Source organism: Phalangium opilio, unplaced genomic scaffold (assembly GCF_054372755.1).
Source record: "Phalangium opilio isolate 3A_F unplaced genomic scaffold, DU_Popi_V2 ptg000098l_1, whole genome shotgun sequence".
Classification (NCBI taxonomy): Eukaryota; Metazoa; Arthropoda; class Arachnida; order Opiliones; family Phalangiidae; genus Phalangium; species Phalangium opilio.
This window is the reverse complement of record NW_028324201.1, coordinates 1873909-1887387: the sequence shown is the minus strand read 5'-3', so window position 1 is coordinate 1887387 and position 13479 is coordinate 1873909. Positions and strand designations below refer to the sequence as shown.

The window sequence follows — 13479 nt, the reverse complement described above, 5'->3', positions numbered from 1 at the left end:
GAGATGTAATTTACAAATCGTCAAAATTACAAGAGACCACGTCAGGATGGCCGAGCGGTCTAAGGTGCCAGACTTAAGGGGCTTACTTTCCTTCGTTCAAAACGGGAATGTGTGTTTTCTAGTCCTCGTATGAGGGCGTGGGTTAGAATCCCACTTCTGACACGATACATTTTAATAAATTAACTGCAAGAGATGTAATTTATAAAACGTCCAAATTACAATAGACCACGTCAGGATGGCCGAGCGGTCTAAGGCGCCAGACTTAAAGGGCTTAGTTCTTTCGTTCACAACGTGAATCCGTGTATTCTGGTCCTCGTTTGAGGGCAAGGGTTCAAATCTCACTTCTGACACGATATGTTTTATGAAATTAACTAGAAGAGATGTAATTTCAAATCGTCAAAATTACAAGAGACCACGTCAGGATGGCCGAGCGGTCTAAGGCGCCAGACTCAAGGGGCTTACTTTCCTTCATTCACAACGTGAATGTGTGTTTTCTGGTCCTCGTATGAGGGCGTGCTTTCGAATCCCACTTCTGACACGATATATTTTAATAAATTAACTGCAAGAGATGTAATTTATAAAACGTCCAAATTACAATAGACCACGTCAGGATGGCCGAGCGGTCTAAGGCGCCAGACTTAAGGGGCTTAGTTCTTTCGTTCACAACGTGAATCCGTGTATTCTGGTCCTCGTTTGAGGGCAAGGGTTCAAATCTCACTTCTGACACGATATGTTTTATGAAATTAACTAGAAGAGATGTAATTTCAAATCGTCAAAATTACAAGAGACCACGTCAGGATGGCCGAGCGGTCAAAGGCGCCAGACTCAAGGGGCTTACTTTCCTTCATTCACAACGTGAATGTGTGTTTTCTGGTCCTCGTATGAGGGCGTGGGTTCGAATCCCACTTCTGACACGATATATTTTAATAAATTAACTGCAAGAGATGTAATTTATAAAACGTCCAAATTACAATAGACCACGTCAGGATGGCCGAGCGGTCTAAGGCGCCAGACTCAAGGGGCTTACTTTCCTTCGTTCACATTGTGAATCTGTGTTTTCTGGTCCGAGTATGAGGGCGTGGGTTCGAATCCCACTTCTGACACGATATAATTTAATAAATTAACTGCAAGAGACGTAATTTATAAAACGTCCAAATTAAAATAGACCACGTCAGGATTGCCGAGCGGTCTAAGGCGCCAGACTTAAGGGGCTTAGTTCTTTCGTTCACAACGTGAATCCGTGTATTCTGGTCCCCGTTTGAGGGCAAGGGTTCAAAACCCACTTCTGACACGATATGTTTTATGAAATTAACTAGAAGAGATGTAATTTATAAATCGTCAAAATTACAAAAGACCACGTCAGGATGGCCGAGCGGTCTAAGGCGCCAGACTCAAGGGGCTTACTTTCCTTCGTTCAAAACGGGAATGTGTGTTTTCTGGCCCTCGTATGAGGGCGTGGGTTCGAATCCCACTTCTGACACGATATATTTTAAAAAATTAACTGCAAGAGATGTAATTTATAAAACGTCCAAATTACAAAAGACCACGTCAGGATGGCCGAGCGGTCTAAGGCGCCAGACTCAAGGGGCTTACTTTCCTTCGTTCAAAACGGGAATGTGTGTTTTCTGGTCCTCGTATGAGGGCGTGGGTTCGAATCCCACTTCTAACACGATATGTTTTATGAAATTAACTAGAAGAGATGTAATTTATAAATCGTCCAAATTACAAGAGACCACGTCAGGATTTCCGAGCGGTCTAAGGCGCCAGACTCAAGGGGCTTACTTTCCTTCGTTCACAACGTGAATTTGTGTTTTCTGGTCCTCGTATGAGGGCGTGGGTTCGAATCCCACTTCTGACACGATATTTTATAAAAAATTAACTGGAAGAGATGTAATTAATAAAACGTCCAAATTACAAGAGACCACGTCAGGATGGCCGAGCGGTCTAAGGCGCCAGACTCAAGGGGGTTAGTTTCCTTCGTTCACATTGTGAATCTGTGTTTTCTGGTCCTCGTATGAGGGCGTAGGTTCGAATCCCACTTCTGACACGATATATTTTAATAAATTAACTGCAAGAGATGTAATTTATAAAACGTGCAAATTACAATAGACCACGTCAGGATGGCCGAGCGGTCTAAGGCGCCAGACTTAAGGGGCTTAGTTCTTTCGTTCACAACGTGAATCCGTGTATTCTGGTCCTCGTTTGAGGGCAAGGGTTCAAATCTCACTTCTGACACGTTATGTTTTATGAAATTAACTAGAAGAGATGTAATTTATAAATCGTCCAAATTACAAAAGACCACGTCAGGATGGCCGAGCGGTCTAAGGTGCCAGACTCAAGGGGCTTACTTTCCTTCGTTCAAAACGAGAATGTGTGTTTTCTGGTCCTCGTATGAGGGCGTGGGTTCGAATCCCACTTCTGACACGATATATTTTAATAAATTAACTGCAAGAGATGTAATTTATAAAACGTGCAAATTACAATAGACCACGTCAGGATGGCCGAGCGGTCTAAGGCGCCTGACTTAAGGGGCTTAGTTCTTTCCTTCACAACGTGAATCCGTGTATTCTGGTCCTCGTTTGAGGGCAAGGGTTCAAATCTCACTTCTGACACGATATGTTTTATGAAATTAACTAGAAGAGATGTAATTTATAAATCGTCCAAATTACAAAAGACCACGTCAGGATGGCCGAGCGGTCTAAGGTGCCAGACTCAAGGGGCTTACTTTCCTTCGTTCAAAACGGGAATGTGTGTTTTCTGGTCCTCGTATGAGGGCGTGGGTTCGAATCCCACTTCTGACACGATATATTTTAATAAATTAACTGCAAGAGATGTAATTTATAAAACGTGCAAATTACAATAGACCACGTCAGGATGGCCGAGCGGTCTAAGGCGCCAAACTTAAGGGGCTTAGTTCTTTCGTTCACAACGTGAATCCGTGTATTCTGGTCCTCGTTTGAGGGCAAGGGTTCAAATCTCAGTTCTGACACGATATGTTTTATGAAATTAACTAGAAGAGATGTAATTTATAAATCGTCCAAATTACAAAAGACCACGTCAGGATGGCCGAGCGGTCTAAGGCGCCAGACTCAAGGGGCTTACTTTCCTTCGTTCACATTGTGAATCTGTGTTTTCTGGTCCGAGTATGAGGGCGTGGTTTCGAATCCCACTTCTGACACGATATATTTTAATAAATTAACTGCAAGAGATGTAATTTATAAAACGTGCAAATTACAATAGACCACGTCAGGATGGCCGAGCGGTCTAAGGCGCCAGACTTAAGGGGCTTAGTTCTTTCGTTCACAACGTGAATCCGTGTATTCTGGTCCTCGTTTGAGGGCAAGGGTTCAAATCTCACTTCTGACACGATATGTTTTATGAAATTAACTAGAAGAGATGTAATTTATAAATCGTCCAAATTACAAAAGACCACGTCAGGATGGCCGAGCGGTCTAAGGTGCCAGACTCAAGGGGCTTACTTTCCTTCGTTCAAAACGGGAATGTGTGTTTTCTGGTCCTCGTATGAGGGCGTGGGTTCGAATCCCACTTCTGACACGATATATTTTAATAAATTAACTGCAAGAGATGTAATTTATAAAACGTCCAAATTACAATAGACCACGTCAGGATGGCCGAGCGGTCTAAGGTGCCAGACTCAAGGGGCTTAGTTTCCTTCGTTCACAACGTCAATCTGTGTTTTCTGGTCCTCGTATAAGGGCGTGGGTTCGAATCCCACTTCTAACACGATATGTTTTATGAAATTAACTAGAAGAGATGTAATTTATAAATCGTCCAAATTACAAGAGACCACGTCAGGATGGCTGAGCGGTCTAAGGCGCCAGACTCAAGGGGCTTACTTTCCTTCGTTCACAACGTGAATTTGTGTTTTCTGGTCCTCGTATGAGGGCGTGGGTTCGAATCCCACTTCTGACACGATATTTTATAAAAAAATAACTGGAAGAGATGTAATTAATAAAACGTCCAAATTACAAGAGACCACGTCAGGATGGCCGAGCGGTCTAAGGCGCCAGACTCAAGGGGGTTAGTTTCCTTCGTTCACAACGTGAATCTGTGTTTTCTGGTCCTCGTATGAGGGCGTGGGTTGGAAACCCACTTCTGACACGATATATTTTAATAAATTAACTGCAAGAGATGTAATTTATAAAACCTCCAAATTACAAGTGACCACGTCAGGATGGCCGAGCGGTATAAGGCGCCAGACTCAAGGGGCTTACTTTCCTTCGTTCACAACGGGAATGTGTGTTTTCTGGTCCTCGTATGAGGGCGTGGTTTCGAATCCCACTTCTGACACGATATATTTTAATAAATTAACTGGAAGAGATGTAATTAATAAAACGTCCAAATTACAAGAGACCACGTCAGGATTGCCGAGAGGTCTAAGGCGCCAGACTCAAGGGGGTTAGTTTCCTTCGTTCACAACGTGAATCTGTGTTTTCAGGTCCTCGTATGAGGGCGTGCGTTCGAATCCCACTTCTGACACGATATATTTTAATAAATTAACTGGAAGAAATGTAATTTATAAAACGTCCAAAATACAAGAGACCACGTCAGGATGGCCGCGCGGTCTAAGGCGCCAGACTCAAGGGGCTTACTTTCCTTCGTTCACAGCGTGAATCTGTGTTTTCTGGTCCTCGTATGAGGGCGTGGGTTCGAATCCCACTTCTGACACGATATATTTTAATAAATTAACTGCAAGAGATGTAATTTATAAAACGTGCAAATTACAATAGACCACGTCAGGATGGCCGAGCGGTCTAAGGCGCCAGACTTAAGGGGCTTAGTTCTTTCGTTCACAACGTGAATTCGTGTATTCTGGTCCTCGTTTGAGGGCAAGGGTTCAAATCTCACTTCTGACACGATATGTTTTATGAAATTAACTAGAAGAGATGTAATTTATAAATCGTCCAAATTACAAAAGACCACGTCAGGATGGCCGAGCGGTCTAAGGTGCCAGACTCAAGGGGCTTACTTTCCTTCGTTCAAAACGGGAATGTGTGTTTTCTGGTCCTCGTATGAGGGCGTGGGTTCGAATACCACTTCTGACACGATATATTTTAATAAATTAACTGCAAGAGATGTAATTTATAAAACGTGCAAATTACAATAGACCACGTCAGGATGGCCGAGCGGTCTAAGGCGCCAGACTTAAGGGGCTTAGTTCTTTCGTTCACAACGTGAATCCGTGTATTCTGGTCCTCGTTTGAGGGCAAGGGTTCAAATCTCACTTCTGACACGATATGTTTTATGAAATTAACTAGAAGAGATGTAATTTATAAATCGTCCAAATTACAAAAGACCACGTCAGGATGGCCGAGCGGTCTAAGGTGCCAGACTCAAGGGGCTTACTTTCCTTCGTTCAAAACGGGAATGTGTGTTTTCTGGTCCTCGTATGAGGGCGTGGGTTCGAATCCCACTTCTGACACGATATATTTTAATAAATTAACTGCAAGAGATGTAATTTATAGAACGTCCAAATTACAATAGACCACGTCAGGATGGCCGAGCGGTCTAAGGTGCCAGACTCAAGGGGCTTAGTTTCCTTCGTTCACAACGTCAATCTGTGTTTTCTGGTCCTCGTATAAGGGCGTGGGTTCGAATCCCACTTCTAACACGATATGTTTTATGAAATTAACTTGAAGAGATGTAATTTATAAATCGTCCAAATTACAAGAGACCACGTCAGGATGGCCGAGCGGTCTAAGGCGCCAGACTCAAGGGGCTTAGTTCTTTCGTTCACAACGTGAATCCGTGTATTCTGGTCCTCGTTTGAGGGCAAGGGTTCAAATCTCACTTCTGACACGATATGTTTTATGAAATTAACTAGAAGAGATGTAATTTATAAATCGTCCAAATTACAAAAGACCACGTCAGGATGGCCGAGCGGTCAAAGGCGCCAGACTCAAGGGGCTTACTTTCCTTCATTCACAACGTGAATGTGCGTTTTCTGGTCCTCGTATGAGGGCGTGGGTTCGAATCCCACTTCTGACACGATATATTTTAATAAATTAACTGCAAGAGATGTAATTTATAAAACGTCCAAATTACAATAGACCACGTCAGGATGGCCGAGCGGTCTACGGCGCCAGACTCAAGGGGCTTACTTTCCTTCGTTCACATTGTGAATCTGTGTTTTCTGGTCCTCGTATGAGGGCGTGGGTTCGAATCCCACTTCTGACACGATATAATTTAATAAATTAACTGCAAGAGACGTAATTTATAAAACGTCCAAATTAAAATAGACCACGTCAGGATTGCCGAGCGGTCTAAGGCGCCAGACTTAAGGGGCTTAGTTCTTTCGTTCACAACGTGAATCCGTGTATTCTGGTCCCCGTTTGAGGGCAAGGGTTCAAAACCCACTTCTGACACGATATGTTTTATGAAATTAACTAGAAGAGATGTAATTTATAAATCGTCAAAATTACAAAAGACCACGTCAGGATGGCCGAGCGGTCTAAGGCGCCAGACTCAAGGGGCTTACTTTCCTTCGTTCAAAACGGGAATGTGTGTTTTCTGGCCCTCGTATGAGGGCGTGGGTTCGAATCCCACTTCTGACACGATATATTTTAAAAAATTAACTGCAAGAGATGTAATTTATAAAACGTCCAAATTACAAAAGACCACGTCAGGATGGCCGAGCGGTCTAAGGTGCCAGACTCAAGGGGCTTACTTTCCTTCGTTCAAAACGGGAATGTGTGTTTTCTGGTCCTCGTATGAGGGCGTGGGTTCGAATCCCACTTCTAACACGATATGTTTTATGAAATTAACTAGAAGAGATGTAATTTATAAATCGTCCAAATTACAAGAGACCACGTCAGGATGGCCGAGCGGTCTAAGGCGCCAGACTCAAGGGGCTTACTTTCCTTCGTTCACAACGTGAATTTGTGTTTTCTGGTCCTCGTATGAGGGCGTGGGTTCGAATCCCACTTCTGACACGATATTTTATAAAAAATTAACTGGAAGAGATGTAATTAATGAAACGTCCAAATTACAAGAGACCACGTCAGGATGGCCGAGCGGTCTAAGGCGCCAGACTCAAGGGGGTTAGTTTCCTTCGTTCACAACGTGAATCTGTGTTTTCTGGTCCTCGTATGAGGGCGTGGGTTGGAAACCCACTTCTGACACGATATATTTTAATAAATTAACTGCAAGAGATGTAATTTATAAAACGTCCAAATTACAATAGACCACGTCAGGATGGCCGAGCGGTCTAAGGCGCCAGACTCAAGGGGCTTAGTTTCCTTCGTTCACAACGTGAATCTGTGTTTTCTGGTCCTCGTATAAGGGCGTGGGTTCGAATCCCACTTCTAACACGATATGTTTTATGAAATTAACTAGAAGAGATGTAATTTATAAATCGTCCAAATTACAAGAGACCACGTCAGGATGGCCGAGCGGTCTAAGGCGCCAGACTCAAGGGGCTTAGTTCTTTCGTTCACAACGTGAATCCGTGTATTCTGGTCCTCGTTTGAGGGCAAGGGTTCAAATCTCACTTCTGACACGATATGTTTTATGAAATTAACTAGAAGAGATGTAATTTATAAATCGTCCATATTACAAAAGACCACGTCAGGATGGCCGAGCGGTCTAAGGTGCCAGACTCAAGGGGCTTACTTTCCTTCGTTCAAAACGGGAATGTGTGTTTTCTGGTCCTCGTATGAGGGCGTGGGTTCGAATCCCACTTCTGACACGATATATTTTAATAAATTAACTGCAAGAGATGTAATTTATAAAACGTCCAAATTACAATAGACCACGTCAGGATGGCCGAGCGGTCTAAGGCGCCAGACTTAAGGGGCTTAGTTCTTTCGTTCACAACGTGAATCCGTGTATTCTGGTCCTCGTTTGAGGGCAAGGGTTCAAATCTCACTTCTGACACGATATGTTTTATGAAATTAACTAGAAGAGATGTAATTTCAAATCGTCAAAATTACAAGAGACCACGTCAGGATGGCCGAGCGGTCAAAGGCGCCAGACTCAAGGGGCTTACTTTCCTTCATTCACAACGTGAATGTGCGTTTTCTGGTCCTCGTATGAGGGCGTGGGTTCGAATCCCACTTCTGACACGATATATTTTAATAAATTAACTGCAAGAGATGTAATTTATAAAACGTCCAAATTACAATAGACCACGTCAGGATGGCCGAGCGGTCTAAGGCGCCAGACTCAAGGGGCTTACTTTCCTTCGTTCACATTGTGAATCTGTGTTTTCTGGTCCTCGTATGAGGGCGTGGGTTCGAATCCCACTTCTGACACGATATAATTTAATAAATTAACTGCAAGAGACGTAATTTATAAAACGTCCAAATTAAAATAGACCACGTCAGGATTGCCGAGCGGTCTAAGGCGCCAGACTTAAGGGGCTTAGTTCATTCGTTCACAACGTGAATCCGTGTATTCTGGTCCCCGTTTGAGGGCAAGGGTTCAAAACCCACTTCTGACACGATATGTTTTATGAAATTAACTAGAAGAGATGTAATTTATAAATCGTCAAAATTACAAAAGACCACGTCAGGATGGCCGAGCGGTCTAAGGCGCCAGACTCAAGGGGCTTACTTTCCTTCGTTCAAAACGGGAATGTGTGTTTTCTGGCCCTCTTATGAGGGCGTGGGTTCGAATCCCACTTCTGACACGTTATATTTTAAAAAATTAACTGCAAGAGATGTAATTTATAAAACGTCCAAATTACAAAAGACCACGTCAGGATGGCCGAGCGGTCTAAGGTGCCAGACTCAAGGGGCTTACTTTCCTTCGTTCTAAACGGGAATGTGTGTTTTCTGGTCCTCGTATGAGGGCGTGGGTTCGAATCCCACTTCTAACACGATATGTTTTATGAAATTAACTAGAAGAGATGTAATTTATAAATCGTCCAAATTACAAGAGACCACGTCAGGATGGCCGAGCGGTCTAAGGCGCCAGACTCAAGGGGCTTACTGTCCTTCGTTCACAACGAGAATCTGTGTTTTCAGGTCCTCGTATGAGGGCGTGGGTTCGAATCCCACTTCTGACACGATATATTTTAATAAATTAACTGGAAGAAATGTAATTTATAAAACGTCCAAAATACAAGAGACCACGTCAGGATGGCCGCGCGGTCTAAGGCGCCAGACTCAAGGGGCTTACTTTCCTTCGTTCACAGCGTGAATCTGTGTTTTCTGGTCCTCGTATGAGGGCGTGGGTTCGAATCCCACTTCTGACACGATATATTTTAATAAATTAACTGCAAGAGATGTAATTTATAAAACGTGCAAATTACAATAGACCACGTCAGGATGGCCGAGCGGTCTAAGGCGCCAGACTTAAGGGGCTTAGTTCTTTCGTTCACAACGTGAATCCGTGTATTCTGGTCCTCGTTTGAGGGCAAGGGTTCAAATCTCACTTCTGACACGATATGTTTTATGAAATTAACTAGAAGAGATATAATTTATAAATCGTCCAAATTACAAAAGACCACGTCAGGATAACCGAGCGGTCTAAGGTGCCAGACTCAAGGGGCTTACTTTCCTTCGTTCAAAACGGGAATGTGTGTTTTCTGGTCCTCGTATGAGGGCGTGGGTTCGAATCCCACTTCTGACACGATATATTTTAATAAATTAACTGCAAGAGATGTAATTTATAAAACGTCCAAATTACAATAGACCACGTCAGGATGGCCGAGCGGTCTAAGGCGCCAGACTCAAGGGGCTTAGTTTCCTTCGTTCACAACGTGAATCTGTGTTTTCTGGTCCTCGTATAAGGGCGTGGGTTCGAATCCCACTTCTAACACGATATGTTTTATGAAATTAACTAGAAGAGATGTAATTTATAAATCGTCCAAATTACAAGAGACCACGTCAGGATGGCCGAGCGGTCTAAGGCGCCAGACTCAAGGGGCTTAGTTCTTTCGTTCACAACGTGAATCCGTGTATTCTGGTCCTCGTTTGAGGGCAAGGGTTCAAATCTCACTTCTGACACGATATGTTTTATGAAATTAACTAGAAGAGATGTAATTTATAAATCGTCCAAATTACAAAAGACCACGTCAGGATGGCCGAGCGGTCTAAGGTGCCAGACTCAAGGGGCTTACTTTCCTTCGTTCAAAACGGGAATGTGTGTTTTCTGGTCCTCGTATGAGGGCGTGGGTTCGAATCCCACTTCTGACACGATATATTTTAATAAATTATTTGCAAGAGATGTAATTTATAAAACGTCCAAATTACAATAGACCACGTCAGGATGGCCGAGCGGTCTAAGGCGCCAGACTCAAGGGGCTTAGTTTCCTTCGTTCACAACGTGAATCTGTGTTTTCTGGTCCTCGTATAAGGGCGTGGGTTCGAATCCCACTTCTGACACGATATATTTTAATAAATTAACTGGAAGAAATGTAATTTATAAAACGTCTAAAATACAAGAGACCACGTCAGGATGGCCGCGCGGTCTAAGGCGCCAGACTCAAGGGGCTTACCTTCCTTCGTTCACAACGTGAATCTGTGTTTTCTGGTCCTCGTATGAGGGCGTGGGTTCGAATCCCACTTCTGACACGATATAATTTAATAAATTAACTGCAAGAGATGTAATTTATAAAACGTGCAAATTACAATAGACCACGTCAGGATGGCCGAGCGGTCTAAGGCGCCAGACTTAAGGGGCTTAGTTCTTTCGTTCACAACGTGAATCCGTGTATTCTGGTCCTCGTTTGAGGGCAAGGGTTCAAATCTCACTTCTGACACGATATGTTTTATGAAATTAACTAGAAGAGATGTAATTTATAAATCGTCCAAATTACAAAAGACCACGTCAGGATGGCCGAGCGGTCTAAGGTGCCAGACTCAAGGGGCTTACTTTCCTTCGTTCAAAACGGGAATGTGTGTTTTCTGGTCCTCGTATGAGGGCGTGGGTTCGAATCCCACTTCTGACACGATACATTTTAATAAATTAACTGCAAGAGATGTAATTTATAAAACGTCCAAATTACAATAGACCACGTCAGGATGGCCGAGCGGTCTAAGGCGCCAGACTCAAGGGGCTTAGTTTCCTTCGTTCACAACGTGAATCTGTGTTTTCTGGTCCTCGTATGAGGGCGTGGGTTCGAATCCCACTTCTGACAAGATATAATTTAATAAATTAACTGCAAGAGACGTAATTTATAAAACGTCCAAATTAAAATAGACCACGTCAGGATTGCCGAGCGGTCTAAGGCGCCAGACTTAAGGGGCTTAGTTCTTTCGTTCACAACGTGAATCCGTGTATTCTGGTCCTCGTTTGAGGGCAAGGGTTCAAAACCCACTTCTGACACGATATATTTTAATAAATTAACTGCAAGAGATGTAATTTATAAAACGTCCAAATTACAATAGACCACGTCAGGATGGCCGAGCGGTCTAAGGCGCCAGACTGAAGGGGCTTAGTTTCCTTCGTTCATAACGTGAATCTGTGTTTTCTGGTCCTCGTATAAGGGCGTGGGTTCGAATCCCACTTCTAACACGATATGTTTTATGAAATTAACTAGAAGAGATGTAATTTATAAATCGTCCAAATTTCAAGAGACCACGTCAGGATGGCCGAGCGGTCTAAGGCGCCAGACTCAAGGGGCTTACTTTCCTTCGTTCACAACGTGAATCTGTGTTTTCTGGTCCTCGTATGAGGGCGTGGGTTCGAATCCCACTTCTGACACGATATATTTTAATAAATTAACTGGAAGAGATGTAATTAATAAAACGTCCAAATTACAAGAGACCACGTCAGGATGGCCGAGCGGTCTAAGGCGCCAGACTCAAGGGGGTTAGTTTCCTTCGTTCACAACGTGAATCTGTGTTTTCTGGTCCTCTTATGAGGGCGTGGGTTGGAAACCCACTTCTGACACGATATATTTTAATAAATTAACTGCAAGAGATGTAATTTATAAAACCTCCAAATTACAAGAGACCACGTCAGGATGGCCGAGCGGTCTAAGGCGCCAGACTCAAGGGGGTTAGTTTCCTTCGTTCACAACGTGAATCTGTGTTTTCTGGTCCTCGTATGAGGGCGTGGGTTGGAAACCCACTTCTGACACGATATATTTTAATAAATTAACTGCAAGAGATGTAATTTATAAAACCTCCAAATTACAAGTGACCACGTCAGGATGGCCGAGCGGTATAAGGCGCCAGACTCAAGGGGCTTACTTTCCTTCGTTCACAACGGGAATGTGTGTTTTCTCGTCCTCGTATGAGGGCGTGGGTTCGAATCCCACTTCTGACACGATATATTTTAATAAATTAACTGGAAGAGATGTAATTAATAAAACGTCCAAATTACAAGAGACCACGTCAGGATGGCCGAGCGGTCTAAGGCGCCAGACTCAAGGGGGTAAGTTTCCTTCGTTCACAACGTGAATCTGTGTTTTCAGGTCCTCGTATGACGGCGTGGGTTCGAATCCCACTTCTGACACGATATATTTTAATAAATTAACTGGAAGAAATGTAATTTATAAAACGTCTAAAATACAAGAGACCACGTCAGGATGGCCGCGCGGTCTAAGGCGCCAGACTCAAGGGGCTTACTTTCCTTCGTTCACAACGTGAATCTGTGTTTTCTGGTCCTCGTATGAGGGCGTGGGTTCGAATCCCACTTCTGACACGATATAATTTAATAAATTAACTGCAAGAGATGTAATTTATAAAACGTGCAAATTACAATAGACCACGTCAGGATGGCCGAGCGGTCTAAGGCGCCAGACTTAAGGGGCTTAGTTCTTTCGTTCACAACGTGAATCCGTGTATTCTGGTCCTCGTTTGAGGGCAAGGGTTCAAATCTCACTTCTGACACGATATGTTTTATGAAATTAACTAGAAGAGATGCAATTTATAAATCGTCCAAATTACAAAAGACCACGTCAGGATGGCCGAGCGGTCTAAGGTGCCAGACTCAAGGGGCTTACTTTCCTTCGTTCAAAACGGGAATGTGTGTTTTCTGGTCCTCGTATGAGGGCGTGGGTTCGAATCCCACTTCTGACACGATACATTTTAATAAATTAACTGCAAGAGATGTAATTTATAAAACGTCCAAATTACAATAGACCACGTCAGGATGGCCGAGCGGTCTAAGGCGCCAGACTCAAGGGGCTTAGTTTCCTTCGTTCACAACGTGAATCTGTGTTTTCTGGTCCTCGTATGAGGGCGTGGGTTCGAATCCCACTTCTGACAAGATATAATTTAATAAATTAACTGCAAGAGACGTAATTTATAAAACGTCCAAATTAAAATAGACCACGTCAGGATTGCCGGTCGGTCTAAGGCGCCAGACTTAAGGGGCTTAGTTCTTTCGTTCACAACGTGAATCCGTGTATTCTGGTCCTCGTTTGAGGGCAAGGGTTCAAAACCCACTTCTGACACGATATATTTTAATAAATTAACTGCAAGAGATGTAATTTATAAAACGTCCAAATTACAATAGACCACGTCAGGATGGCCGAGCGGTCTAAGGCGCCAGACTCAAGGGGCT

General features: G+C 43.4%; 21 non-coding genes across 21 annotated transcripts; all 21 read left to right on the top strand.

Annotated features, from left to right (window-relative positions):
- The first annotated feature begins 792 nt into the window (after positions 1–792).
- On the top strand, positions 793–914 carry TRNAL-CAA (transfer RNA leucine (anticodon CAA)). The gene is made up of 2 exons: positions 793–830; positions 869–914. It is a non-coding gene; the product is annotated as a tRNA-Leu (tRNA).
- Positions 915–1358: 444 nt separating this feature from the next.
- TRNAL-CAA (transfer RNA leucine (anticodon CAA)) lies at positions 1359–1480 on the top strand. Its single transcript has 2 exons — positions 1359–1396; positions 1435–1480. It is a non-coding gene; the product is annotated as a tRNA-Leu (tRNA).
- An 822-nt stretch (positions 1481–2302) lies between these two features.
- On the top strand, positions 2303–2424 carry TRNAL-CAA (transfer RNA leucine (anticodon CAA)). The gene is made up of 2 exons: positions 2303–2340; positions 2379–2424. It is a non-coding gene; the product is annotated as a tRNA-Leu (tRNA).
- A 255-nt stretch (positions 2425–2679) lies between these two features.
- On the top strand, positions 2680–2801 carry TRNAL-CAA (transfer RNA leucine (anticodon CAA)). Its single transcript has 2 exons — positions 2680–2717; positions 2756–2801. It is a non-coding gene; the product is annotated as a tRNA-Leu (tRNA).
- Positions 2802–3433: 632 nt separating this feature from the next.
- On the top strand, positions 3434–3555 carry TRNAL-CAA (transfer RNA leucine (anticodon CAA)). The gene is made up of 2 exons: positions 3434–3471; positions 3510–3555. It is a non-coding gene; the product is annotated as a tRNA-Leu (tRNA).
- Positions 3556–3811: 256 nt separating this feature from the next.
- On the top strand, positions 3812–3933 carry TRNAL-CAA (transfer RNA leucine (anticodon CAA)). The gene is made up of 2 exons: positions 3812–3849; positions 3888–3933. It is a non-coding gene; the product is annotated as a tRNA-Leu (tRNA).
- A 1388-nt stretch (positions 3934–5321) lies between these two features.
- TRNAL-CAA (transfer RNA leucine (anticodon CAA)) lies at positions 5322–5443 on the top strand. The gene is made up of 2 exons: positions 5322–5359; positions 5398–5443. It is a non-coding gene; the product is annotated as a tRNA-Leu (tRNA).
- Positions 5444–5887: 444 nt separating this feature from the next.
- TRNAL-CAA (transfer RNA leucine (anticodon CAA)) lies at positions 5888–6009 on the top strand. Its single transcript has 2 exons — positions 5888–5925; positions 5964–6009. It is a non-coding gene; the product is annotated as a tRNA-Leu (tRNA).
- Positions 6010–6453: 444 nt separating this feature from the next.
- On the top strand, positions 6454–6575 carry TRNAL-CAA (transfer RNA leucine (anticodon CAA)). Its single transcript has 2 exons — positions 6454–6491; positions 6530–6575. It is a non-coding gene; the product is annotated as a tRNA-Leu (tRNA).
- Positions 6576–6831: 256 nt separating this feature from the next.
- Positions 6832–6953, top strand: TRNAL-CAA (transfer RNA leucine (anticodon CAA)). Its single transcript has 2 exons — positions 6832–6869; positions 6908–6953. It is a non-coding gene; the product is annotated as a tRNA-Leu (tRNA).
- Positions 6954–7586: 633 nt separating this feature from the next.
- TRNAL-CAA (transfer RNA leucine (anticodon CAA)) lies at positions 7587–7708 on the top strand. Its single transcript has 2 exons — positions 7587–7624; positions 7663–7708. It is a non-coding gene; the product is annotated as a tRNA-Leu (tRNA).
- A 254-nt stretch (positions 7709–7962) lies between these two features.
- Positions 7963–8084, top strand: TRNAL-CAA (transfer RNA leucine (anticodon CAA)). The gene is made up of 2 exons: positions 7963–8000; positions 8039–8084. It is a non-coding gene; the product is annotated as a tRNA-Leu (tRNA).
- A 67-nt stretch (positions 8085–8151) lies between these two features.
- TRNAL-CAA (transfer RNA leucine (anticodon CAA)) lies at positions 8152–8273 on the top strand. The gene is made up of 2 exons: positions 8152–8189; positions 8228–8273. It is a non-coding gene; the product is annotated as a tRNA-Leu (tRNA).
- Positions 8274–8528: 255 nt separating this feature from the next.
- TRNAL-CAA (transfer RNA leucine (anticodon CAA)) lies at positions 8529–8650 on the top strand. Its single transcript has 2 exons — positions 8529–8566; positions 8605–8650. It is a non-coding gene; the product is annotated as a tRNA-Leu (tRNA).
- An 822-nt stretch (positions 8651–9472) lies between these two features.
- Positions 9473–9594, top strand: TRNAL-CAA (transfer RNA leucine (anticodon CAA)). The gene is made up of 2 exons: positions 9473–9510; positions 9549–9594. It is a non-coding gene; the product is annotated as a tRNA-Leu (tRNA).
- A 444-nt stretch (positions 9595–10038) lies between these two features.
- Positions 10039–10160, top strand: TRNAL-CAA (transfer RNA leucine (anticodon CAA)). Its single transcript has 2 exons — positions 10039–10076; positions 10115–10160. It is a non-coding gene; the product is annotated as a tRNA-Leu (tRNA).
- A 633-nt stretch (positions 10161–10793) lies between these two features.
- TRNAL-CAA (transfer RNA leucine (anticodon CAA)) lies at positions 10794–10915 on the top strand. The gene is made up of 2 exons: positions 10794–10831; positions 10870–10915. It is a non-coding gene; the product is annotated as a tRNA-Leu (tRNA).
- Positions 10916–10982: 67 nt separating this feature from the next.
- TRNAL-CAA (transfer RNA leucine (anticodon CAA)) lies at positions 10983–11104 on the top strand. The gene is made up of 2 exons: positions 10983–11020; positions 11059–11104. It is a non-coding gene; the product is annotated as a tRNA-Leu (tRNA).
- A 444-nt stretch (positions 11105–11548) lies between these two features.
- TRNAL-CAA (transfer RNA leucine (anticodon CAA)) lies at positions 11549–11670 on the top strand. The gene is made up of 2 exons: positions 11549–11586; positions 11625–11670. It is a non-coding gene; the product is annotated as a tRNA-Leu (tRNA).
- A 1200-nt stretch (positions 11671–12870) lies between these two features.
- On the top strand, positions 12871–12992 carry TRNAL-CAA (transfer RNA leucine (anticodon CAA)). The gene is made up of 2 exons: positions 12871–12908; positions 12947–12992. It is a non-coding gene; the product is annotated as a tRNA-Leu (tRNA).
- Positions 12993–13059: 67 nt separating this feature from the next.
- TRNAL-CAA (transfer RNA leucine (anticodon CAA)) lies at positions 13060–13181 on the top strand. Its single transcript has 2 exons — positions 13060–13097; positions 13136–13181. It is a non-coding gene; the product is annotated as a tRNA-Leu (tRNA).
- The last annotated feature ends 298 nt before the right edge of the window (positions 13182–13479 follow it).